Below are 25,057 nucleotides of genomic sequence, written 5' to 3'. Positions count from 1 at the left end.
CATTACTTAGCATGCACGAAAGGTAAGGAAGTTATGGAAGCCATGAGGAACTTAAAGCATATACAACCTGACACACTCCATGGAATTAGAAGAGCAAAAGGATGAAGAAGTTTCGAATTTTCAAATGTAATGGGTATTTAGTATTGTTTGTATTTACATATTTCATATGATGTAGTTGGAAGCTCAAAAAGACCTAGACTGACCTTAGGACACATGCATTTCATGAAAAATTCATTTACGTTAGTTCTAGGTTGGATGGACATTGTAGAGGCACAATAAGTCTAAAAAATAGAGCCCTCGTCGACAAATTCATAAGGCCACTCGGTAGTGAATGCCCTGCTCTTGTCAACTAGGAAATACCGAGAGCTCAAAAATCTCAGATAGACCATTTGTCGATGAACGAGTGTTGAACACTCGTCGACGAACATGTGTTGAACACTCATCGACAAATGTGTGCACTCGTCGATGAGTACATCACGCTGAATGACACTGCAACGCAGACACGACGAAAATATTTTATTTTAAATGATCCAACGGCCAGAAATCTTTCATATGGCGAGAACACTTACAAACATAACCTCTAAACCCTAAGGCATTACTTTTTGTATACTTCTGGAGAGCTTTGAAGGTATTACAAACTTCTTGCCCTCACTTCAAAGCACATCAAGTTTGGGCATTTTGTGTGTTGAGTTTCAAGATCAAAGGGTGTTCGCTCATATCTTTTGCAAACAACTTGGGTATTGAGGTTTGGTAAACAAAGTATCGTTTTTGATATATTGATCTTTATTCTCAAAGTTTTGTACTCCCACAATCATATTGTTAAATATTCCTTGAGAGCAAGAACTTGAGTTTTTCATATATATATATTACTTGAAGAATTTTTAAAAAGAGTTTATTAAAGCTTAAATCTTTGAAAGCATTCATTATTATATATCTTATTCAAAGATTTCATATCAGTTTCATTTTTATAAAACCATTTGACTTAGATCTTTGGAGCTAAATTGTGTTACATATATTTTTACAAATATCATTTAGTTGAATTTAATCTTTGAAGCAAAATAGTCATATCTTTATTTATACAAAGATTATTAAAAGAAGTTCATTGACAACATCACATACACTCATTGAACTTCATGTTATATGATCTAAGTATGTATTAGGATTTCAATTGTACTCATTATCTTATTTAGGAGCATTTGAGTTTTGCAGAAAATTGTAATCATTTTTATTGTATTGACGGTTTTGGTTGTGAACTGAAGTGAGGAAGAAGCTATGCCTCATGTATGTAGTAGATTGTAACGAGAAGTTCCGTCCTAGTTAAAGGAGCGGGATTAGTGGAATCCTTGAGAAGGTTACTCAAGGCGAGCACGTAGGCTAAGGTAGGTTGAACCTTGTAAAAATTTGTGTTTGCATCTCTCTTCCCTCAACCTTTTTAATTTCTGCTTTCATTTAATTGTCTATCTTGCGTGTATGTATGTTGCTGAATATTACGTGCACTTGAGAGTCAATTGGGTATCATTGAATTTATTAAGATATTAATTTGAATTAATTTCATTAGATAGCTTAATAAATTGAAACCTAAGTATTCCCTAACTTGTGAGTATTTTATTAAAAATTAAAATAAGGTATAAGTGATAAAATAATTTTAAATAATTTTTAAATGCCCAATTCACCCCCTCTTGGGATTACACCTAAATTAACAGTATTGGTAATGAGAAGTCGATTTGGCCATGGAAGGGTTGTGTACCTCCCTAGAGTCTAGACCAGGCTGGGTAGGAAAATCGGACTTGTAGACATGAGGTTTGACTTAGCCTGGTGGTAGGCTAGCCAAGGCTAAGTCCAGTCCACAGACCACACAACCCGATCATGGAGGTTTATACATGATAATGTTGTATGTCCAAAATGGGGTTTCTTCTATGCATATACGTGAATTTATATAAATGTGGTTAGTTATCAATCTGTTTTATATTATAAAAGAAATGTGTGTTTTCAACTTTATATGTAGTAACCCGAACCCGAAAAATAAAATAAAAATGAATAAAGGAAAAAAAGAGAATAAATGAAAGGGGAAAAGGAATTTTGAAAAGGACATCAGGTAGGGAATCATCGATGAACTAGTTCTCCTTCTTGACGAAACCCAGAAACTAGTTCTCCTCGTCGACGAACGTCCTTCTGGGTTTCGTCAATGAGTACACGTGTCTCGTTGATGAAGATTTACCAAGAGAGGCTTCAGATACTTCTGAGATTCGTCAACGAACTCATGGCTTTATCGAGGAATGGTCTTCTTGGGCTCGTCGATGAATCTACATGTCTCGTCGACGAAGCCCTGCCTATAAATAGGGTAGCTTTCATTTTAAGCGACATTTTCTCTCTCCTCGCGCCTCTCTCTCTACTGTACGATTTCTTCACTTTTCCTCTTCGATTTTGGCTCCGTTAAAGCTCGAATTGATGATTAAGAACCACCATGAGATTCTTGGGAAGATTCTCTAAAATTTAGGCAGAGCAGATTTTCAGTTTTGGGTTCGGGGGCACCATCCCAAAATTAGGGTGAGTGAGATATTTTAGGGTTTATGTGTATATTTGGAGTATGCTAGCCTAGGAAAGGTAGTGAATGATTTTTATACTGGGTTTGAGTTGATTTTATTGGGGATAATGTAATTTCAAGGTTTGGAGTTTTGAATGTCTTGGGCGTGGTTAGGATTTTAGCAAGCTTTTCAGGAAGCAGGTAAGGGGAATTTATTATAGCAGGTTTTATTAAGTTTGAACTGGATAAAATTGATTATACAAATATATATATATATATATATATATATATATATATTTAGGTATGATTTTTTGAATAGTTAGGCCTTTTGGAAAATAATGATTTTTGGTATATATTATATATGGCAAAATTGTGTGGCATGAATATAACTTTTATAATTTAACTAGTTGCGAATACTGGCTGTTGTGAATACTGAATGGTGATAAATACTGATTGCTTGTGAATATTGGCTGATTGTGGTTACAATTTATTTGTGAATATAGATTGGTTATGAATACTGGCTATTTGTGATTATTGTGTGATGAATACTTTGATGTTTATGTATAGGTCATTCTGTGTAATTATTCATGTGTATCACAATATAACGTTGACAGGCATGAGGAGTTCGTTATATTGCCTAGATATAATCATGATATAACGTTGGTAGGTTTGAGGAGTTCGTTATATTATCATTATATATTAGGATAGAGCATCGGTAGGACTGAGGAGGTTGTTCTACTGATATATTACAGGTAGCTTATGGGGATTAGATACTGGAGGATAGTGGTGTCTGTGTGAGCCACGTGTCGCGGAAGCTGGAGTGGTGCCTATGTGGGTCATGATATGTATCATGTGTGGATGTGAGTCCTGTGTGAATCGTATTTCCTGTGTGGATGTGAGTCTTGTGTGGACCATATTTTCCTATGTGGATAATTGACGTGGAAATGTGTTTTGATAAGATATATGGTATATGAATTTAGTTGTATGTATATTTATGGTAAAGTAAAACTCTCAGCTGAGGGTTTGCTGAGAAAGGTGAGTGTCCTGGTAATTTTATGTCTGGTACCAGAGTAGAGGAAAGCTACTTGTATAGGTGGGTAATCTTCCCTATTCTCGGAGACTTTACCTATATACATAATCCGAGGACTTACTGAGTAAGGTGAGTGCCTTGGTATTTGTATTAGAGTAGAAAAAAGCTACATGTATAGGCAGGTAATCTTTCCTATTCTCGAAAATTATCATTAAAAATAATTATGTATGTGCAAGTGTAATTTGATGTGCTTCCTTTACTGATGATGAATCACAAATGATTATATTCTGTATTTGTTTAAACTCTCTGTCACACACTGTTATAGTTGATTCTTCCTTACTGGGATGTGTCTCACCCTAGCAAATGATTATATTTTCAGGTCCATCAGGTGATCGAGCTTAGAGCTCCAAGTAGGGTAGTACTTTTCGCAAATTTTTTGGTGACTGTAAAAATGGTTTATGTATAAATTATGTTTTAAATACTGGGTTGTAATATAAACATATAGATGTAGTTGTTGTGTGGGATTTATAGATAGACTTTGGTATTTAATTTAAGGTTGTTTATTTATTTCCGCTACATGATTGTAATTTATGGTATTAGAAATAGGTTGATGAAACACGTAACCTTCAGGCCCCACTTGATGGGTTCGGGGCGTTATAGTTGGTATCAGAACTTAACGGTTCTACAAACTTTAAGGATGATTAATACCAAAGTATAGGTTTGAGTTAGGATAAGGATAAAAGTGGGTAGGTTAGGTGGAATAGTTGTTTGGAAACTTGGAGGCGGAGATCCTTTGATGGTCTTCTGTATTTTTCTAAGAATGACGATTTCTGGAAAATCACGGTAAATCTATTAATGGTTTTGTTTCTGAGTTGAGAGACTGGAACTTGGTCATGTAAGTCAGAACGTTAGGTTGGTAGAGTATGTTTATCGTGTCAGTGATACGATTTTGTGGAAATACAATATGAATGAATCGTAGACTAGAACTTCTATGCTATAGTAGATTTTCATTTTAAATTTGTTTTAGTTATGATAAATGAGGAGATTCTAAGCTTGTTTCTATCCTATCTTCAGGATGGATCCTAGGAGGAAGTACGTTGATATCAGAGGAGATAAACACGTGGATACCTCTAGTGAGGATGACGTTGATGTCTCGGTGGTGCTGTGTAGCATAGCACGTCAGGCTAAGAAGGAATCTCAGAGAGAGTAGGATCAACCACTGGTTGATAGGGGCTGCACTTTTCAACAATTCACTTGGACAAGTCCGTCGGCTTTTGAAGGAGGTGTAGACCCGATTGTAGCTGAGGACTGGATTTAGGAGATGGAAGAGCTCCTAACTATTTTGCACTCTACTGAAGAGCAGAGGGTACAATTCGCCATCTTTAAACTAGTTGGGGAGGCCAAGTGGTGGTGCAGGGCGGTGAAGTTTGCAGAGGAGCAGGGACTAGGACCTGTGGTCATCACCTGGAGTTGTTTTCGGGAGGTGTTCTTGGACTAGTATTTCCCTACTGCCACCCGGGCAGTTAAAGAATAGGAGTTCCTGCATTTGACCCAGGGGTTCATGACTGTGCAATAGTATGCAGCCAAGTTTGTGGAGTTATCTTGTTTCGCTCCACACATGGTCCTGGACGAGCCACTGAAAGCCTGGATGTTTGAAAGAGGACCGAGGCAGCGGATATGTGCTCAGGTGGTGGCATTGTTTACTCAGAGTTTCTCTTAACTAGCAGATAACGCCATGGCAGTTGAGGCTAGTGTACAGGAAAGTGAGGCAGAAGCAAAATAAAAGAAGAGATCCATACCTTCCAGCTCTCATGCCGATGTTCGACAAGATTCTTGGAGGGGAGATCGAGATGCTGGGGGTCAAAGGTCAGATAGGGCTGATCGAGACAATCGGGAGAATTCGTTCTGCCCCTTTGTGCCAAATGTAGTCGGAGGCATTGGGGGGAATGTCGAGGTGGGAATACCATGTGCTATAGGTGTGGCAGACATGTCTATATAGCTCGTGATTGTCGTGCTCCACCGAGCAATGCACCCGCTTCTGATCAAAATAGGAGAAACAACCTGGTACCTCACTGTGGCAGTGGCTCGGCGCGTGTCTACATGCTTACCCAAACTAAGGGAGGCAATGATAGAGGCGCAGATAATATGTTTACATTTGGATAAGTGATAAGCTTGTTTGATTCTAAGTAATTTGATGATTCACACGTTAAAATCGATTGAACTGTGTAAATGTGGGTAGCTAGCTTTTAAGTTGTGAAAAATGATGGATTAACGAATTTCGAGGACGAAATTTTGTAAGGGGGGAGAATGTAGTAACCCGAACTTGGAAAATAAAATAAAAATGAATAAAGGAAAAAGGGAGAATAAAAGAAAGGGGAAAAGGAAATTTGAAGAGGACATCAAGCAGGGACTCGTCGACGAATTAGTTCTCTCCGTCAATGAACGTCCTTCTAGGTTTTGTCAACGAATATACGTGTCTCGTCAATGAAGATTTATCGAGATAGGGTTCAGATACTTTTTGAGATTCGTTGACGAACTCACGGCTTTGTCAAGGAATGGTCTTGTTGGGCTCGTCAACGAATCCACGTGTCTCGCTGACGAAACCCTGCCTATAAATAGGGTAGCTTTTATTTTAAGTGACGTTTTCTCTCTCCTCATGCCTTTCTTTCTTTACCCTACGATTTTTTCACTCTCTCTCTTCGATTTCGGTCTGTTAAAGCCCGGATTGACGATCAAGAACAACCATGAGATTCATGGGAAGATTCTTTACAACTTAGGCGAAGCAGATTTCCAATTTGGCGTTCGGGGGCACCATCCCAAAATCATGGTTGTTAATTTAGGTATAATTCCAAGAGGGGGGTGAATTGGGTATTTTAAAATATTTAATATTACTTATCACTTAATCCCTATTTCAATGAATTATTTTTACCCAATTAATTATTAAGTGCATGTGAAGTTATTCAAAGATACACACATGAAATATGAGTAATGAAATGCAGTGCGGAAAGTAAAGAGAGTAAGGGAAGAGAGAAAGAAAACACAATTTTTAAAAGGTTCAACCAACTCGACCTACGTCCTTGCCTTGAGCAACCCACTCAAGGATTCCACTAATTCCCTGCTCCTTTAACCGGGACGGAGCTTCCCTTACATCCATTGCTTACAAAAGGAACAAATTCCTCCTCACCCAGTTCATAACTCAAACTGTGATTACAATATAATATCAAATCTGCAAAACATCTCAAGATTCGCTTCTAACAAAGCTAGTGAGTACAATTGAAACCTATCACATATACATATGATGAAACTTGAAGCTCGGTATGTATGAAACGATACAATCGTTATATGAATGGAATGCTTCAACCAATTTCCCTTTTATCAAATCTCCTAAGTATTGATATAAGTAAAAGCTTTGGAGAAAATTAGGGTTCTAGTTCACTTTGTGAAAATGCATGAATAAAAAATGTGAACTTATCAAAACTTTTGTCTTGAATATTATATCGATTAAAATTAAAAAAGCTTTCTATCAAATATTTAACCACAATACGATCTTTATAATATGCAAGTATATATATATAATATGATTTCCAAAGATCAAAAAACTGAATATAATGTTTTCCAGAAAATATTCCTCAATAAAATATATAGTTATGAACACTAAGGATATTTACTCAAGTGGTTTCAAGATATCTAAAATATAGAGCCTTTAACTGAATATACACTTGACTCAAAACCATTTAACCAATGGCGAAATCTTTTCTCAAGTATTGATCTTATCAAAATAATCTATAAGTAAATACACTCAAGATCAATCACTCAGCTTATATTCAATAATAGATTTTGAGATGAAAAGTTCTTTGAAAGCTAAATATCAACAAATTAAATCAGTTTATATGAAGAACTCTATGAGACTAAACATTAACAAGTAGTTTGATTTACCAAACCTCAATATCAAAATGCTTGCACAATAATCACAAGAAAACCTTTGGAGGATCAAAGTAGCTTTAGCTCAGATGTGTAGTATAAGATTTGAAATCCCAATCACAACCTCAGTAGTGTGATCTCCCAAGCTATGCTAATATGCTCAATTGTATGCCAAAGGTTCAATTTTCTTCTTCTTGTGGTTGTTTCTTATCATTCTTCTTACTCATGTTGATCTTTGTTCAATGCACTAGGGTTTAGATGTTTATTATATAAGTACCTTAGAATGAATCTTAACCGTTGGATCAAAAATTAATTCGCGAGTTCTCTCATTAAAAATTATATTTTTAAACTTTCCCACAGGTTCAGATGACTGAGGGTTAAGACTCAGATGACTGAAGTTCCTTGGAGTTTCGAAAAAATTAACCTGGACACAGGGTCAGACGATTGAAGTTGGGGTTCAGTCTTCTGAAGTGTCGGGTTTAGACAATTGAAGTATGAGTTCAGTCTTGTGATGTGCTTCTGCTAGGTTCTGTGTTTCACCATTAAATTTTTAGACGACTGAACTTAATTTTCGGTCTTCTGAAGAAATTTTTCATACGACTGAGCTTAACTTTGGTCTTCTGAAGTTACATCTTCAGACGACTTAATGTTGAGTTCAGTCTTCTAAATTGGCCAACTTCTGGATTTTCCCTTTTAATTTGAAAAATTTGCTTCTGCACTCTTTCTTTACTCTTTTGTAAAATATATTTCGAGGTTTTAACAATATCTCTAAGTCCATGAATATCCCCTAATGATGTTCATGAGATGCATGAATCCTAAGGTTAGTTTAGAGTATGTTTTGAGCCTCAAATTAAATCATATGAAATATGTGAATACATTAGTTCTAAAAACCCATTCCCATGACAATCTTGAACTTGGCGCTTGCATCTTCATTCTTCAACTCTTTTATTTCCATGGATTGGGCCAAGATGTGTATGCTTTAATCTTCATGGCTTCCATGACTTGTTAGCCTTTTGTGCATGCTAAATATTGTTCATGCTCACAATCTCAATGCACAGATCAAATACCAAGTAATTTGTCATTATCAAAACAAGATTGCACTCATAGAGTCAACAATCTCGTCCTTTTTGATAATGACAAATACACGAGTAAAAATATAAAATGGGTTATGCCTAACAAGACTCCCCCTCAAATGATGCATTAAATATTCAGCAAGTGAAATATGCTCATGCCAAATGAAATATGCTCATGTTCATGCACAAGTTGTTTAGCCTGATTCTTCTCCTATAGTCTGATTCTTCTCCCCCTTTACACTCCTAGTTTTGCCAACCATTTTTTTCCATTTTTGCTATTGTTTGATTCTTCTCCCCCTTTTGACATCAACAAAAAGGTGTATAATAATAATACATGAGTGGACAGAATCTTATAATCTTCTCCCCTTTTTAATCGTAAAGTTAAGAACTCATTCAACCATCAGATTTGAAAAATTGTACCAAATGTTACGAAATATTAATTTAATGTACTTCTCCCCCTTGCTAGTGCAGAAAGTTGTGTTGTTAAATGTAAATTGTAATGTGAACATACATAGTGTGGCAAATTTCAAAGATTATGTGATGATTAACATGTGTAAGTCAATAAACTCTTATCATGATGTGAACAAATGTGATATCGAATGAGAACAAATGAGCTGAATATTAAATTTTTTGACAAATTGTGAATATTAAGTGACGTTGCTGCCCCTAAATTATGTCATCTAGTATAATTCTAGGCAACCTCTCGACTATGCATCAAACCTAATTCACGCCTCATTTGGGTAAACCTATCTTCCGTAAGTGGTTTCGTGAATATGTCTACCCATTATTCATCCATGCATACAAACTCAAAAGTCACATATCCTTTTTGCACATGTTCACGAAGAAAGTGATGTCTTATTTCTATATATTTAGTTCGTGAATATAATATGGGATTTTTGAGATGTTTATTGCATTTTTATTATCACATCTTATAGGTATTATGTCATAGCTTAATCCAAAGTCTGTTAGTTGTTGCTTCATGTATAGTGTTTGAGCACAACAACTTCCTACCGCTACGCATTCTGCCTTAACTGTGGAAAGAGCTACTGAATTCTGCTTCTTGGAAAATCAAGAGACTAACTAATGTCCTAAGAAATGACATGTACCACTCGTGCTCTTCCTATACACTTTGCTACCAGCAAAATCAGCATCTGAATAGCTGATAATCTCAAAAGATGTATACTTAGGATACCATAACCCAAGTTCCACGGTTCCTATAAGGTATTTAAGTATTTGTTTAACAACTAGCAAATGTGACTCTTTTGGTGCAATCTAAAATCTTGCGCACAAACATATGCTAAACATTATGTCAGGTCTTCCGGCAATCAGATAAAGTAAGCTACCAATCATTCCATGATAGAGCTTGACATCTACTGGTATACCGTGTTCATCTTTGTCTAATTTCAAAGAAGCACTCATAGGTGTACCTAGTATTTTTCCATCTTCCATATTAAACTTTTTGAGCAGATCTCTAACATACTTCGATTTATTTATAAATATACCATGTTTCGCTTGTTTGATCTGAAGTCCTAGGAAGAAATTTAGTTCACCATCATGCTCATCTTAAATTCATTTTGCATAGTACTAGCAAACTCATTGCACAAATCTTTATTTGTAGCTTCAAATATGATATCATCTACGTATACTTGAACTAGGAGCATGTCATCTTTCTTAGATTTTATAAAAAGTGTTGTGTCTATCCTTCCTTTGATAAATCCATTGTCCAGTAGAAAGCCGCTTAGTCTCTCATACCAAGCTTTAGGAGCTTGCTTTAAACCGTATATGGCTTTTGTTAGTCTATAAACGTGATCTAGATTCTTATGGTTTTCAAAACCTGGGGGTTGTTCTACATATACCTCTTCACTTATGTAGCCATTTAAAAACGCGCTTTTTACATCCATTTGATATAACTTGAAATCCTTAAAAAAATAACATAGGCTAAGAGCATTCGAATGACTTCCATTTTAGCTACAAGTGCAAAGGTTTCTTCAAAATCTATTCCTTCTTCCTGGTTATATCCATAAGCTACTAGTCTTGCCTTATTTCTAACAACTATCCCATGTTCATCTTTCTTTCTCTTATATATCCATTTTGTTCCAATGATTGTCTTATCCTCAGGTTTAGGAACTAATGTCCATACTTTGTTTCTCTTAAACTAGTTTAGCTCTCCTTACATAGACAACACCCACGATTCATTCACAATTACTTCACTCACATTCCTAAGTTCTTCTTGAGATAGAAAGACAAAATGACTAATCATATTCCTAAGCGAGGATCGTGTGGCAACTCCACATAATGGTTCACCTATTATTTGATCAATGGGATGATTCTTTATGTACTTCCATTCTCTAAGTAGTTCATTAACCTCATTGTCGATTTGATTAGTTTCAGCAGATGGTTCCTTAATTTTCATTTTTCTATCCTAAATCATCTTTAATGGATAGTTTTTCAAATTCCTTATTTATCTCAATTTCATCTTCATCGGTCCTTTTTGAGAAGGGATTTGACTCATCAAACACTACATGAATGGATTCTATAACGGTTAATGTTCGTTTGTTGTATACTCTGTAGGCTTTACTATCTAAGGCATACCCAAGGAAGATACCTTCATGTGATTTCACATCAAACTTTCCTAAATGTTCATTGTCTCTAAGCACAAAACATTTACAGCCAAAGACATGAAAATTTGATATGTTTAGTCTATGGCCATTCCATAATTCGTACGGAGTCTTATTAAGAGATGGTCTAATCAAAACTCTATTTAGAACATAGCAGGTGGTATTTACTACCTCAGCCCAGAAGTACTTAGGTAGTTTATGTTCCTTAAGCATAGTTCTGGCCATTTCTTATATATACCTATTCTTCCTTTCAACTACACCATTTTGCTGTGATGTTCTAGGAGCCGAAAAATTATGAGCAATTCCTAATGAATTATAGTAGTCTTCCATGCTTTGATTTTTAAATTCTCTACCCCTATCACTTCAAATTTTAGTGACAGTATTACCCTTTTCATTTTGAATTTTCTTACATAGATTTATGAATTGTTCATACGCTTCATCTTTGTGACCTAAAAATAGAACCCATGTATATCTTGAATAATCGTCGACTATAATAGATGCATATGATTTTCCTCCTAAACTCTGAATTGGGTTTGGACCAAATAAATCTAAGTGTAACATTTGAAATGGCCTAGTAGTAGAGATTTCTTTTTTCTTTTTAAAGCTCGTTCTTGCTTGTTTTCCTAGTTGGCATGCGTGACATATTTTATCTTTCACAAATTTAGTCTTAGGCAATCCCTTAACTAATTCTTTCTTAACAAGTTTAGATATTAAATCCATGTTTGCATGTCCTAGTCCCCTATGCCAAATCCAACTAATCTCATTTATAGCAAAAAAATATGTAACATGTTGAGAAGTAAGGTTATCAAGGCTAGTGATGTATACATTTTCATGACGATCAACAGTAAACAATATTTTGTTTTCAAATTTGTTCTCTACAGTGCATTTGTCATGTTTAAATGAGACTTTATAACCTTTATCACATAGTTGACTTATTCTCAATTGGTTATGTTTTAATCCATCAACTAACAACACATGATCAACGACAAGTGAAGGTTCCTTACCTACTTTACCAACTCCAATGATTTTACCTTTAGAGTTGTCCCCAAATGTAACGAATTCTTTATCTTTGGATATGATAGATGCGAATTTAACTTTATCTCCTGTCATGTGTCACGAGCATCCGCTATCCATATACCACTTGTCCTTCAAGGAGGACGATCTTAAGCCCATCTCGTGGTCATTGTGTGCCATCAGACATAGATTTGTCATCTCTTTATTACTAGATTCTGATTCTGAACTACTGGTACTATGCGTGTCCCAGCCCACTTTTAGAGCCTTCTTCTTCCTTTTCTTAGACACTTTCTTCAGCTGGGGATAATCCGGCTTGATGTGTCCAAATTCTCTACAATTATAGCACATGGGGGGATCATCTTTTTGCTTCATTATGCTTGACTCTCCCTTTTCCACTTTTGAGCCCTTGAATTTTCTAGTGTATTTCTTGTTCTTTCTCATGAACTCTCCAAATCTCTTGGTGATGAGTGCCATGTTGTCATTCGATTCCGAAGCACTTCCCTCACTAGAGCAGTGAGACAATGCCTTAAGTGTTATGGCTTTCTTTGCTTTACTTTACTCATTCTTCCTCTCATTTATTGCAAGTTCATATATGATAAGTGATCCAATTAGTTCATCAACCGACATCTCCTTAAGATTTCTCCCTTCTGATATTGCAGTCGTTTTAGCTTCCCAGACTGAAGGTAGTCCCCTGAGTATTTTCTTGATCAACTCATAAGTAGGGTAAGATTTTCCAAGTGCAATTAAAGAATTTATAATGTGTGTGAATCTAGTGTACATGGATTGAATAGATTCATCAGCCGTTATTTTAAATACTTCATATTCACTAGTGAGCATGTCTATCCTACTACTTCCTTAGTACCTTCATATGTAACTTCTAATTTTTCCCAAATATCTTTAGCAAATTTACATGTCATTACCCTATTAAATTCATTTACATTTAGTGCACAGAAAAGCAAGTTTATTACAGTGGCATTTATTTGCACAGATTTCTAGTCCTCTTCAGTATACTCATATTCAGTTTTGGGTACACTAACCTTATGAACTACTTTCATAGGAATATGATTTCCCTTAGTAACTATTTTCCATACCTTCCAATCTATATTTAATAGGTATATGCTCATCCTACGTTTCCAATAGGTGTAATTTACACCACAGAAAATTGGTGGTCTAGTGGATGAGTGTCTCTCACCAAATAAAGTTACATCGATGTGTCTCATGTGATCATTTTACAAATGAACAATTACTTCTATGTAAACCCTCTCTGATATCAAATGTTAATTTAGGTGTAATCCCAAGAGAGGGGATGAATTGGATATTTTAAAATCTTTAATATTATTTATCACTTAATCCCTCTTTTTACCCAATTAATTATTAAGTGCGTGTGAAGTTATTCAAAGATACACACATGAAATACGTGTTGACCTTACAAGACTTAATATTCTATTTTGATGCTAACAAATAAATAGAATTTAACATGTTTTGTTTAAGTGATGTATTTTCAGGATTCAATGATGAATGCAAGGTTAAAGGATTCATGAAAGCTTATATTTCAAAGAAGGATGATCAATATGAAGCTTAAAGCATGAATTCCAAAATGGATTCAAAGATAAAGCTTGAAGATCATGAGAGCATGAAGATTAAATAGAACTTGATGAAAGCTCAAAGAAAGATGAAGCAAGCATAAAGACCTCAAAGGAATTCAAGAATTGAAAATTTGAAAGAGTCTATAGGAAATTTCATGCAAGTACTTCAAAGAAATTCAATATGGATGCATGAATCTTTTAGGTTAATTTTTTGAACCTAAATACCTTTTAACATACTTGGAAAATATTTTTATAAGGTTCAAAAATTGTTTCAAAAAGGTTAGAATCATTTTTGGAATGAAAAACACCAAAAAGAGGATTTCCCAATTGCTGTCATTTTTTCTACATCCGTATTGATGTACATTTTTCTCTATCAAAGAATATTTATTTTAAAATATGTTCAACATAAAAGTTTTATTATTTTCTCTTATCTTTCTTTTGAAACTAAGCTCATCAAATTTGGAGTTACACAAAAAAAGTTATGACCAAAATATTGAGGGGTGCTCAACTGTGACAGCTTGATAGGCGCCTGTCCATGTTCGTATAGACACCTGTCTGTGCACTTTGAGACGCCTGTCCATATTCAGTTAGGTGATTTCCACCTTGCTGTCCCTTTAATTTAACTAGACAGCTGACTACCAAAAAGGGACAGTCAACTATCACGCAGCAGATTTTGAATTTTCATAACGGATAAATTTTTTAAAAGAGGTTGCTTGGGGCTCAAACTTTGTGAAAACTTGGTGAATACTCTGAGTCACTTGGGGATCAAGTTACATACTTTTTAAAGTCTATAAATAAGCCTCAAAGATCATTGAATTAATTAACCAAGAACCAAGAATTCAAATCAGCATCCAAAAATTTCTCTCAATTGCTCTCAACACTCAAAGGCTCTTTCACTCTCATCTTGTATACGAAGTTTGCTGAGGTCATGCTGATTCTCACTTACCAATCTTGTGCTACAAATTCTAAATCTTTCAATCATTGAAAGAATTAAATGGTGATATACTCCCTTGAGCTTCAAGTTAAATTCCATATTGTTATTTACTTTAAAGAATATTATAGTGTTGAATTGTTGTACTAATTAGCTCTTTGTGTGAGCAATTCTTTGTACAAAAATATTTGATTTGTATCTTGTAGAATGACGATTCCAAGGATTGTTTGGATCGTTGGTTAAGTAAGGGGATATTGCTTAGAGAGGTGAGCTCTAGCCTAATTGAAGAAGTGACCGAACGAGGGTACATCATTTGGAGAGGCGGACTCTAGCCTATTGAAGAAGTGTGTAAAGGTTTGTTCCGCCTGGTAAAGGAACAAGTTTAGTGAATCCTTTGGTGGTTTGCCAAAGGCGAGGATGTAGGCTGGGTATAAGCCGAACCTCATAAAAATCTTGGTCTCATTCTCTCTTTCCCTTACTCTTTATTTTCTGCAAATTTAAATTGTGTGGATGGTTTAGTTGGTAATTATACAAACTACACAATTTGGAAGTAAAATAAACTTAAGGTTTAATTTTTTATTTGGGATTGTGGAAATCGAAAGGGAGTACGTTGGTTAAACCATTCTTTGCGGAAACCATTGGTTAAACACTTAAAGAAAAATTAACTAAAGAGTTTATTTAAATTCTAAGTTGTTTGGAAATTAAGTTGAGGTTTGCATTGAAGGAACGATTTCACATTCACTACAGGGATTGGTTCATATTCATATCCACAGGGCTTATATAAACAAACAAACCATCTCAAGTTCTTATATTACCAAAGTGCTGTATATTTTAAATCTTGGTTTGGATGTTTGCCTTCAAATTGTCGTTGATTGGTTTGTTTGATTGATTATTTGAATGATTGAATGTTTGTGTGATTGTGGATTAAATAAAGAAATAAGTTTTTGCCGAAAGTTTGAAGAATCAAAAACAAGTTAAGAATTCCTAAAAAGATTTGAAAATAAAATTTTTAAATCCCAAATCACCCCCCTCTTGGGAAGCTATCCTAATTTCAATACGAGTAATGAAATGCAGTGCGAAAAGTAAAGAGAGTAAGCGAAGAGAGAAGGCAAACACAATTTTTAAGAGGTTCAACCAACCCGGCCTACATCCTTGCCTTGAGCAACCCACTCAAGGATTCCACTAATTCCCTACTCTTTTAACTGGGACGGAGCTTCCCTTACATCCGCTGCTTACAAGAGGTACAACTTCCTCCTCACCCGGTTCACAACTCAAACTGTGATTACAATATAATATCAAATCTGCAAAACAACTCAAGATTCGCTTCTAACGAAGCTAGTGAGTACAATTGAAACCTATCACATATACATATGATGAAACTTGAAGCTCAATATGTATGAAATGATACAATCATTATATGAATGAAATGCTTCAACCAATTTCCCTTTTATCAAATCTCCTAAGTAATGATATAAGTAAAAGCTTTGGAGAAAATTAGGGTTCTATTTCATTTTGTGAAAATGCACGAATAAAAAATGTGAACTTATCAAAAGCTTTGTCTTGAATATTATATTGATTAAAATTAAAAAAGCTTTCTATCAAATATTCAACCACAATACGATCTTTATAATATGCATATATATATATATATATATATATATATATATATATATAATATGATTTCCAAAGATCAAAAACTGAATATAATGTTTTCCAAAAAATATCCCTCAATAAAATATATAGTTATGAACACTAAGGATATTTAATCAAGTGGTTTTAAGATATGTAAAATATAGAGTCTTTAACTGAATACACACTTGAATCAAAACTGTTTAACCAATGGCGAAAACTTTTCTCAAGTATTGATCTTATCAAAATAATCTATAAGTAAGTACACTCAAGATCAATCACTTAACTTATATTCAATAATAGATTTTGAGATGAAAAGTTCTTTGAAAATTAAATATCAACAAGTAAATTAGTTTATATGAAGGACTCTATGAGACTAAATATTAACAAGTAGTTTGATTTACCAAACCTCAATAGCAAAATGCTTGCACAATAATCACAAGAAAACCTTTTGAGGATCAAAGTAGCTTTAGCTCAGATGTGTAGTATAAGATTTGAAATCCCAATCACAACCTCAGTAGTGTGATCTCCCAAACTGTGCTAATATGCTCAATTGTATGCCAAAGGTTCGATTTTCTTCTTCTTGTGGTTGTTTCTTATTGTTCTTCTTGTTCATGTTGATCTTTGTTCATGGCACTAGGGTTAAATGTTCATTATATATGTACCTTGCCCTTAGAATAAATCTTAACCGTTGGATCAAAAATTAATTCGCGAGTTCTCTCATTAAAAATTAAAATTTTAAACTTTCCTGCAAGTTCAGATGACTGAGGGTTAAGACTCACATGACTGAAGTTCTTTAGAGTTTCGAAAAAATTAACCTAGACACAGAGTTAGACGACTGAAGTTGGGGTTCAGTCTTCTGAAGTGTCGGGTTCAGACGACTGAAGTATGAGTTCAGTCTTGTGATGTGCTTCTGTTAGGTTCTGTATTTCACCATTAATTTTTTAGACGATTGAACTTAATCTTCGGTCTTCTGAAGAAATTCTTCAGACCACTAAGCTTAACTTTGGTCTTCTGAAGTTACATCTTCAGACGACTGAATGTTGAGTTCGGTCTTCTGAATTGGCCAACTTCTGGGTTTTCCCTTTTAATTTGAAAAATTTGCTTTTGCACTCTTTCTTTGCTATTTTGTAAAATATCTTTCGGGATTTTAACAATATCTCTACGTCCATAAATATCCCCTAATGATGTTCATGAGATGCATGAATCCTAAGGACAGTCTATAGTATGTTTTGAGCCTCAAATTAAATCATATGAAATATGTGAATACATTAGTTCTAAATACCCATTCTCATGACGATCTTGAACTTGGCGCTTGCATCTTCATTCTTCAACTCTTTTAGTTCCATGGATTGGGCCAAGATGTGTATGCTTTAATCTTCATAGCTTCCATGACTTGTTAGCCTTCTGTGCATGCTAAATATTATTTTTGTGCACAATCTCAATGCACAAATCAAATACCAAGTGATTTGTCATTATCAAAACAGGATTGGCTCATAGAGTCAACAAGGGTGAGTGAGATATTTTAGGGTTTATGTGTATATTTGGAGTATGCTAGCCTAAGAAAGGTAGTAAATGATTTTTATACTAGGTTTGAATTGATTTTATTGGGGATAATGTAATTTCAGGGTTTGGAGATTTTAGCAGGCTTTTTAGGAAGCAGGTAAGGGGAATTTATTATAACAGGTTTTATTAAGTTTGAACCGGATAAAATCGATAATACCAATATATGTATTTAGGTATGATTTTCTGAATTGTTAGGAATTTGGGAAAATATTGTTTTTTGGTATATATTATATATGGAAAAATTGTGTGGCATGAATATAACTTTTTTAATTTAACTGGTTGCGAATATTGGCTATTGTGAATATTGAATGGTGATAAATACTGATTGCTTGCGAATATTGGTTGATTGTGGTTACAGTTTATTTGTGAATATAGATTGGTTATGAATACTGACTATTTGTGATTATTGTGTGATGAATACTTTGATGTGTATATATGGGTTATTCTGTGTGGTTATTTATGTGTATCACAAGATAACGTTGGTAGGCCTGAGGAGTTCGTTATATTGTCATTTTATATTGGGGTAGAGCATTGGTAGGTCTGAGGAGGTTGTTCTACTGATATACTATGGGTAGGTCATGAGGATTGTATACTGGAGGATAGTGGTGTTTGTGTGAGCCACGTGTCACGAAAGCTGGAGTGGTGCCTATGTGGGCCATGATATGTATCTTGTGTGGATGTGAGTCCTGTGTGGACCGTGTTTCCTGTGTGGATGTGAGTCTTGTGTGGACCGTATTTTCCTGTGTGGATAATTGACGTGGAAATATGTTTTGATAAGATATATGTTATGTGAATTCAATTGTATGTATATTTACAGTAAAGTAAAACACTCCGTCAAGGGCTTGCTAAGAAAGGCGAGTGCCCTGGTAATTTTCTGTCTAAAACCAGAGCAGAGGGAAGTTACTTGTATAGGTGGGATCTTTCCTATTCTTGAAGACTTTACCTACATACATAACTCGAGGGCTTACTGAGTAAGGTGAGTGCCCTAATATTTGTATTAGAGTAGAGAAAAGCTACCTGTATGGGGGGGTAATCTTCTCTATTCTCGGGAATTATCATTAAAAATAATTAAGTATGTACGGGTGTAATTTGATGTGCTTCCTTTACCGATGATGAATTACAAATGATTATATTCTGTATTTATTTAAACTCTCTGCCACACACTGTTATAGTTGATTCTTCCTTACTGAGATGTGTCTCACCCTAGTAAATGATTATATTTTCAGGTCCATCAGGTGATCGAGCTTAGAGCTCCGAGTAGGGTAGTATTTTTAGTAAATTTTGGGAGGACTGTAAGAACGATTTATGTATAACTTATGTTTTATATTCTGGGTTGCAATATAAAAAGATGGATGCAGTTGTTTTTGTGGGATTTATAGATAGACTCCGGTATTTAGTTTGAGGTTGTTTATTTATTTCCGCTGCATGATTGTAGTTTATGATATTAGAAACAGGTGGATAAAACACGTAACCTTCAGGCCCCACTTGGCTAGTTCAGGGCGTTACAATATAGGTGTGAGTTATATTGTACAAATGTCATATCTGTCAGATAAAGTAAATTAAAGAATGTGTTTAAGTTCACAAAACTCATGTTAGCCACACACTTATAATAATATATTCTATCTTACTGAGAAGTGTCTCACCCCAGTAAATATATCAATTTTTCAAGACCCACAGGAAACCGAGTCTAGGAGCTCCATGGCAGGACCTAGGTGATCTAGTTGAGATTGAGCTTGGTAGAATACTATTTTGTTTATATCTAACTGTTTTTGGTCGGTCTTGGTTGTAATATGTTTTGGGAAATATGCAAAGATTGAGTGTTAGTACTCTAGTATGTATGGATATAAAAGTATATTTTGCTTCTATTGGTTGTATGTTTAAATTAATTATGAAATGATATGACCTTGGACCCCACTAGGTCCGTGGATGTTGTTATCATGGTATCAGAGTATTATAAGGTTATTTATGGAATATTAGCACTCCAGGCCCCACTGGGTTTGGGGTGCTACAATAATTATGGAAAATAAATTCTATTTTATATTGTAGAATTTTTAAGGAGCTATAAAAATACTTTCTTTTTCAACAATAAAAAGACATTATCTAAGTTTCCTAAGTAAGAAAATTTATTAGATTAGGTTGTTTAACTGTGCTGAATTTTAAGAGTGTATAAATAGTTTTTTATGGTAACTTGATGGATAGAAATTTTTGTATCGAGACATCAATAATTCAATTAATCAGATAATCATAGAGAAACCATATCCACAATTCCATCTCGATTGATTGAAGGGTTAAAAAAAAAAAAACCACTATTAATTGCTTAGCCAACTTAACCCAATCTGAATTTATCATAACCAAACACACCACCACCACAATATTTTAAATGCTTTATCTCACTATTAACCTTTCTTACATTTACTATTATTACTATCAATTTTTTTTTTTATTTTTAAATATCTATAGCATACGATGTTCTATTCTATAGTAATGTCACAAAATTCTCCATTTTTTTTATCATTATTTTTATTTAAGTAAATATAAGTAACAATTAAAAACATATTTATTTGATTTAAGGTGTCACAACAAGTAAACTACATGATAGTATATTAATAAAAAATATAATATCAATTTCACAATACTATATACCGTTACTCTAATATATTTTGCAACCTTTTACAACTGTTCCCACTTAAATTTCTTTTAATTTTATTGTATTCATTAAGTATGTATAATGAATTTATTTTGACAAAATTTGTTGAACAACTTCCAAACTTCTTATTATATATACAAAGAATATTCAGTTCGTTACGATAGCACATCATTATAATTTAAAGCATAGATTTCACTCGACCGTAAATGATAATTATCTATGTTAAGGATATATATTAATTATATTTCTCATTTTGTACAATTTATGATTGAATTATCTAAGTTTGCCTACTTAATGAGGCATCTCCTTAATTTTCACTTCTACATAATTACCATTTGGTTAAAATATAAAATCGAGAGATAATGTATATAATTATTGTAACGATATTATAAATTAACCATTTGGAGGGGATTAAGAAAATGGAAAGCCCTAAAGAGAAAGTGCAATTTTTGACAATAGTTTAATTAATCAAGTTTGTGTTTCAATTTGTTACCACTCCTTGAAAAGTTAAAGTAATATTTGTAAGCAATTAATTGAGGATATATATCCATTGAACAAATAAATTTAAAGTATATAAAATATTAATAACTATTTAATCAGGCAGCATATAATAATTAATTTCAAAGTAAATATAAATATTTAATATTAATTGAATGAAATGACTGCAAATTTATTTCTTAAATACTAACTATAAATAATATAATCTCTTCCAAATGAATAGAAAAATGTTTTGGAACCCTAGTTCCCCCAAGTTTTAATGGGCCATTTGGGCATTTAAATATGAGCCTACATACCCTATATGGTGATTTAGTAGGTTTAAAGTCTAAAACTAAGTCATCCAAATCCCAAAAAAAAGAAAAAGTTGAAATACACTAATCTCGTGAGGTTTGGCGAAAAAATGAGTGTAAATATCTCATGAGGTTTTCGAAAAATCTTCGGTTTCCGGTCCTTAAGGTTTGTCAAGAGAACAAAGTCATTTCTCAAGGTTTCAAAAATCAAAAGGACCTTATCATCTAAGCAAAAATTATTAGGTACACCGAGTGTGCACACTGAAAGCTATACGATTTTACCTCATGTACAAAATATAATTATAACGGCCTAATTTAATTAAAATACAAATATTGGTCCCAATATATACACCCAGTGTATCTAATATTTTCTCCTATTCTGAGATTTGACAAAATCACACATATCTTCTTTGGTATTTAGCAAAAAGATAAGCTTGTGAAAGTGTATAACCTGAAAAAGATCTTAAATTTGGATTTATGTAAATTTGAACAAAATATAATACAAAATTTGTATTGAATTTTGTCAAACTCTATTCAAATTCAAATTTAAGACTCAAAATTTATATTTACAAACACAGTATAAGTATCCCAAAAACCAGATACCAAGAGGAAGTAAGCTCTTTAAAAATTTAAAAAGAGATGTTCATTTTATTATCGGACTTTAAGAGTGATTTGTACAATTGCTGAAATCTCACAAAAGATTTCATATTTTTTAACCAATGCTTAGGAGTTTGGAAGATGTGGATCTATATTTGGAAAAACTTTAATTAATTTAAACTCTATATACATGCATGTGTTCTTTGGAAGGGCAAAGCGTAATTAACTTCCTAATTACTCAGGGGAATTCCAATTCCCATTTCCATTTAATTTCCTAGGGTGAGAACTGAGAAAGGAAGAGAAAGAGTGATCAGTGCATTCTCGGAGTTAAGTTTTTCATTTGCAGGTGGCGAGCTTTGAGACTTGAAGAGAGAAATTAGTACTAATGGAAGACCTCAAGGATGATCACGAGCAGCAGCTGCAGAACTCTGACAGAGCAGAGGATCGGATCCAGCTCCATCCGGGTCGACCCATGGACCTTAAAATGGATACCCAGAAACGCACAAGGTACAATATGCTTATTCTCTTTACTCTTTGGTATATTTTTTGTATTCAATTTTCAGTTTATCTTACAAGAGAGTTTTTTTTTTGGGTTGTAGAATTCAAAAGAGCAGAGAGTATTCAAGGAAATATCGAGTTAAACAGCTCCAACACACCATGGCACTCGAAGGCAAAGTGAAGCAACTCCAAGTAAATTATTACAAAACTTTCCCTTCTTCAAACACTGCACACATTGTAAACATGAATTATTCCTTTTTGTTTTTAAATTTTTTCTCGAGCTGCATAATGGGTGCAATCCATCTTCCGTTTTTCTTAGTATTTGAATCTCGAGACCTACCAGGATGTTTTAGAAGATACTTTTAGATACTATTTCTTTGAATCAAACTAATTTTGCGTAATGAAAAGTAACCTATATTCCGTCTTTTTTAGTAGTGGAATCCTTTGAAATAGTGTTTATGTACTATTTCTTTAGATCAAGCTAGCTTTGTTTAATTGAAAATAACCGATCTCCCATCTTCCTCTGTGTTCAAATCCTAAAATCTATTAGAATATTTCGGAAGAGGCTTTACATGCATCTTTAGATCAAGCTAACTGTGTTTAACTGAAAATAATCCATCTCCCATCTTCCTTTGTATTCAAATCCTAAAATCTACTAGAATATTTCGAAAGAAGCTTTATATACTGTTTCTTTGGATCAAGGTAAACTCTAAAAGTAACCCATCTCCCGTCTTTCTTTGTGTTCAAATTCCAATACAGACTTGAATGTTTAGGAAGAGATTATGTACTATTTTTTTTGGATCAAGCTAACTCTATTTAACAGATAGTAACCCACCTTCCGTCTTTCTTTGTGTTCAAATTCCTGAACTCATTGGCTTCATTTGGAACTCAGAAAATATTCAAAAAATAAAAGAAAAATATAAAGGAATCCTCACTTTCATATTTGGTTATCAAGAAAACTAAAAAAGAAAATAAAAATATATTAAATCTATAAACAAAAATTTGATTTTACACGTTGTTAATATTTAGTATTTTCTAATTTTTAATCGTATTAAAATAAATTTTCATTTTCAATAGTATTTAATAGAGAAGGAAAATATAAGGGAAAATGAATTTCCTCCTTATTTATTTTTCCTTTTCTTTTCCCCCATAAAATCTTTAATCCAAATGGACCTATTGGAATGTTTTGAAAGAGAGTTTATATACTATTTTCTGGGTCAAGCTAACTCGGTTTAATAGAAAGTAACCTATCTTCAATCTTTCTTTGTATTCAAATCTTGAGACCCACCCAGATGTTTCAAAAGAAAATTTATACTATTTCTTTAGATCAAGCTTACTTTATAATTGTTTAATGGGAAGTAATCCATCTTCCATCTTTCTTAGTGTTTAAATTCGAGACCTAGCAAGATCTTTCCGAAGAGGCTGTATATATTATATCTTTGGATCAAGCTAACTGAGGAATTAATTAGAATGAAATGTGTTAAAACTTTTTTGGTTAATTGCAGATTGAAGTGGCAGTTGCCTATCCTCAGATTCACTATTTTGGTCATCAACGCAAAATGATGAAAATGCAGAACTCCCTAATGAAGGAGAAGATTTCCACCTTGACCGATGAACTCTTGCTCAAAGAAGGTTCTCTCTCTCTCCCCCCTCCCCTCTCTCTCTCTCTAATGAAACATTACTCTCTGCAGCACAAACGCAAGAGCTGAAGACGCAAATAGATATACTGAAGAAAAAATATCACACTGAATCACAACTACAGCAGCAGCAGCTAGTAGAGAGGAAAGAGGCATGGCCGACTGGCATGGAGACTGGGGCTAGGGTAGAGGACATAATTGTAAATTCCAGCTCATGCCAAACAGGGTCTTCCCAATTCCTGGACAATATGACTTCTCATCCCATTCTCCAGGATTCCTTCAATTATTTTGAGCTACTTCTGTAAACATTTCCTTACCCATATGTTAATTAATTCTCCTCTACCTTTGCAATTTGTTTTATATGTACTATGACTCATTTAAAGGATCGTTTGGAACTAAATATGAAGAAATACTTTTCCAAAAAAATATTTTTTCTAAAAGTAGTTTGAGCTTACTTATTGTAAATGCTTTTTTAAATAAGTACTTTTTTGAGAAAAATGTTTTTTAAAATTTTTAAAAATATTTTTTTAAGTACTAAACCCTTGCATGTTGTTTTAATTGACACCCACTTTATTCCTTTATTTTTTTTTTTTTTTTTTGCTAATTTTTATTAATGATTTTAAAAGTCCAATTCAAACGAGCACTCATATTTATAAAAATATCCGCTACAACAATAACAACATACTAATGGATAAACAAACCAAAAAATTTATTTTTCAAAACTATTACAATTTAATTAATCATGGCCCTACATATTTATAACATTATTCCCGTTAAAAGAAAATGTTCAAACAATCACAAGCTACATAAATTCCAAAAAAGATACCAAAATAACAAAACAAAAGACATCACATATATTAAGATAGTGATATTACTCTATCATCATTAGTTACAACAGTTTAGTCTTCTAGAGGATATTCAAATTGTTAAAGTACGGGATCAACGATTTTCATATTGAAGGTTCGTCATTCATTGTGTAATTTAAGTCCAATAAACTT

This window comes from Malania oleifera, chromosome 2, assembly GCF_029873635.1.
Source record: "Malania oleifera isolate guangnan ecotype guangnan chromosome 2, ASM2987363v1, whole genome shotgun sequence".
NCBI lineage: Eukaryota > Viridiplantae > Streptophyta > Magnoliopsida > Santalales > Ximeniaceae > Malania > Malania oleifera.
Note: the sequence above shows the minus strand (reverse complement) of the source record.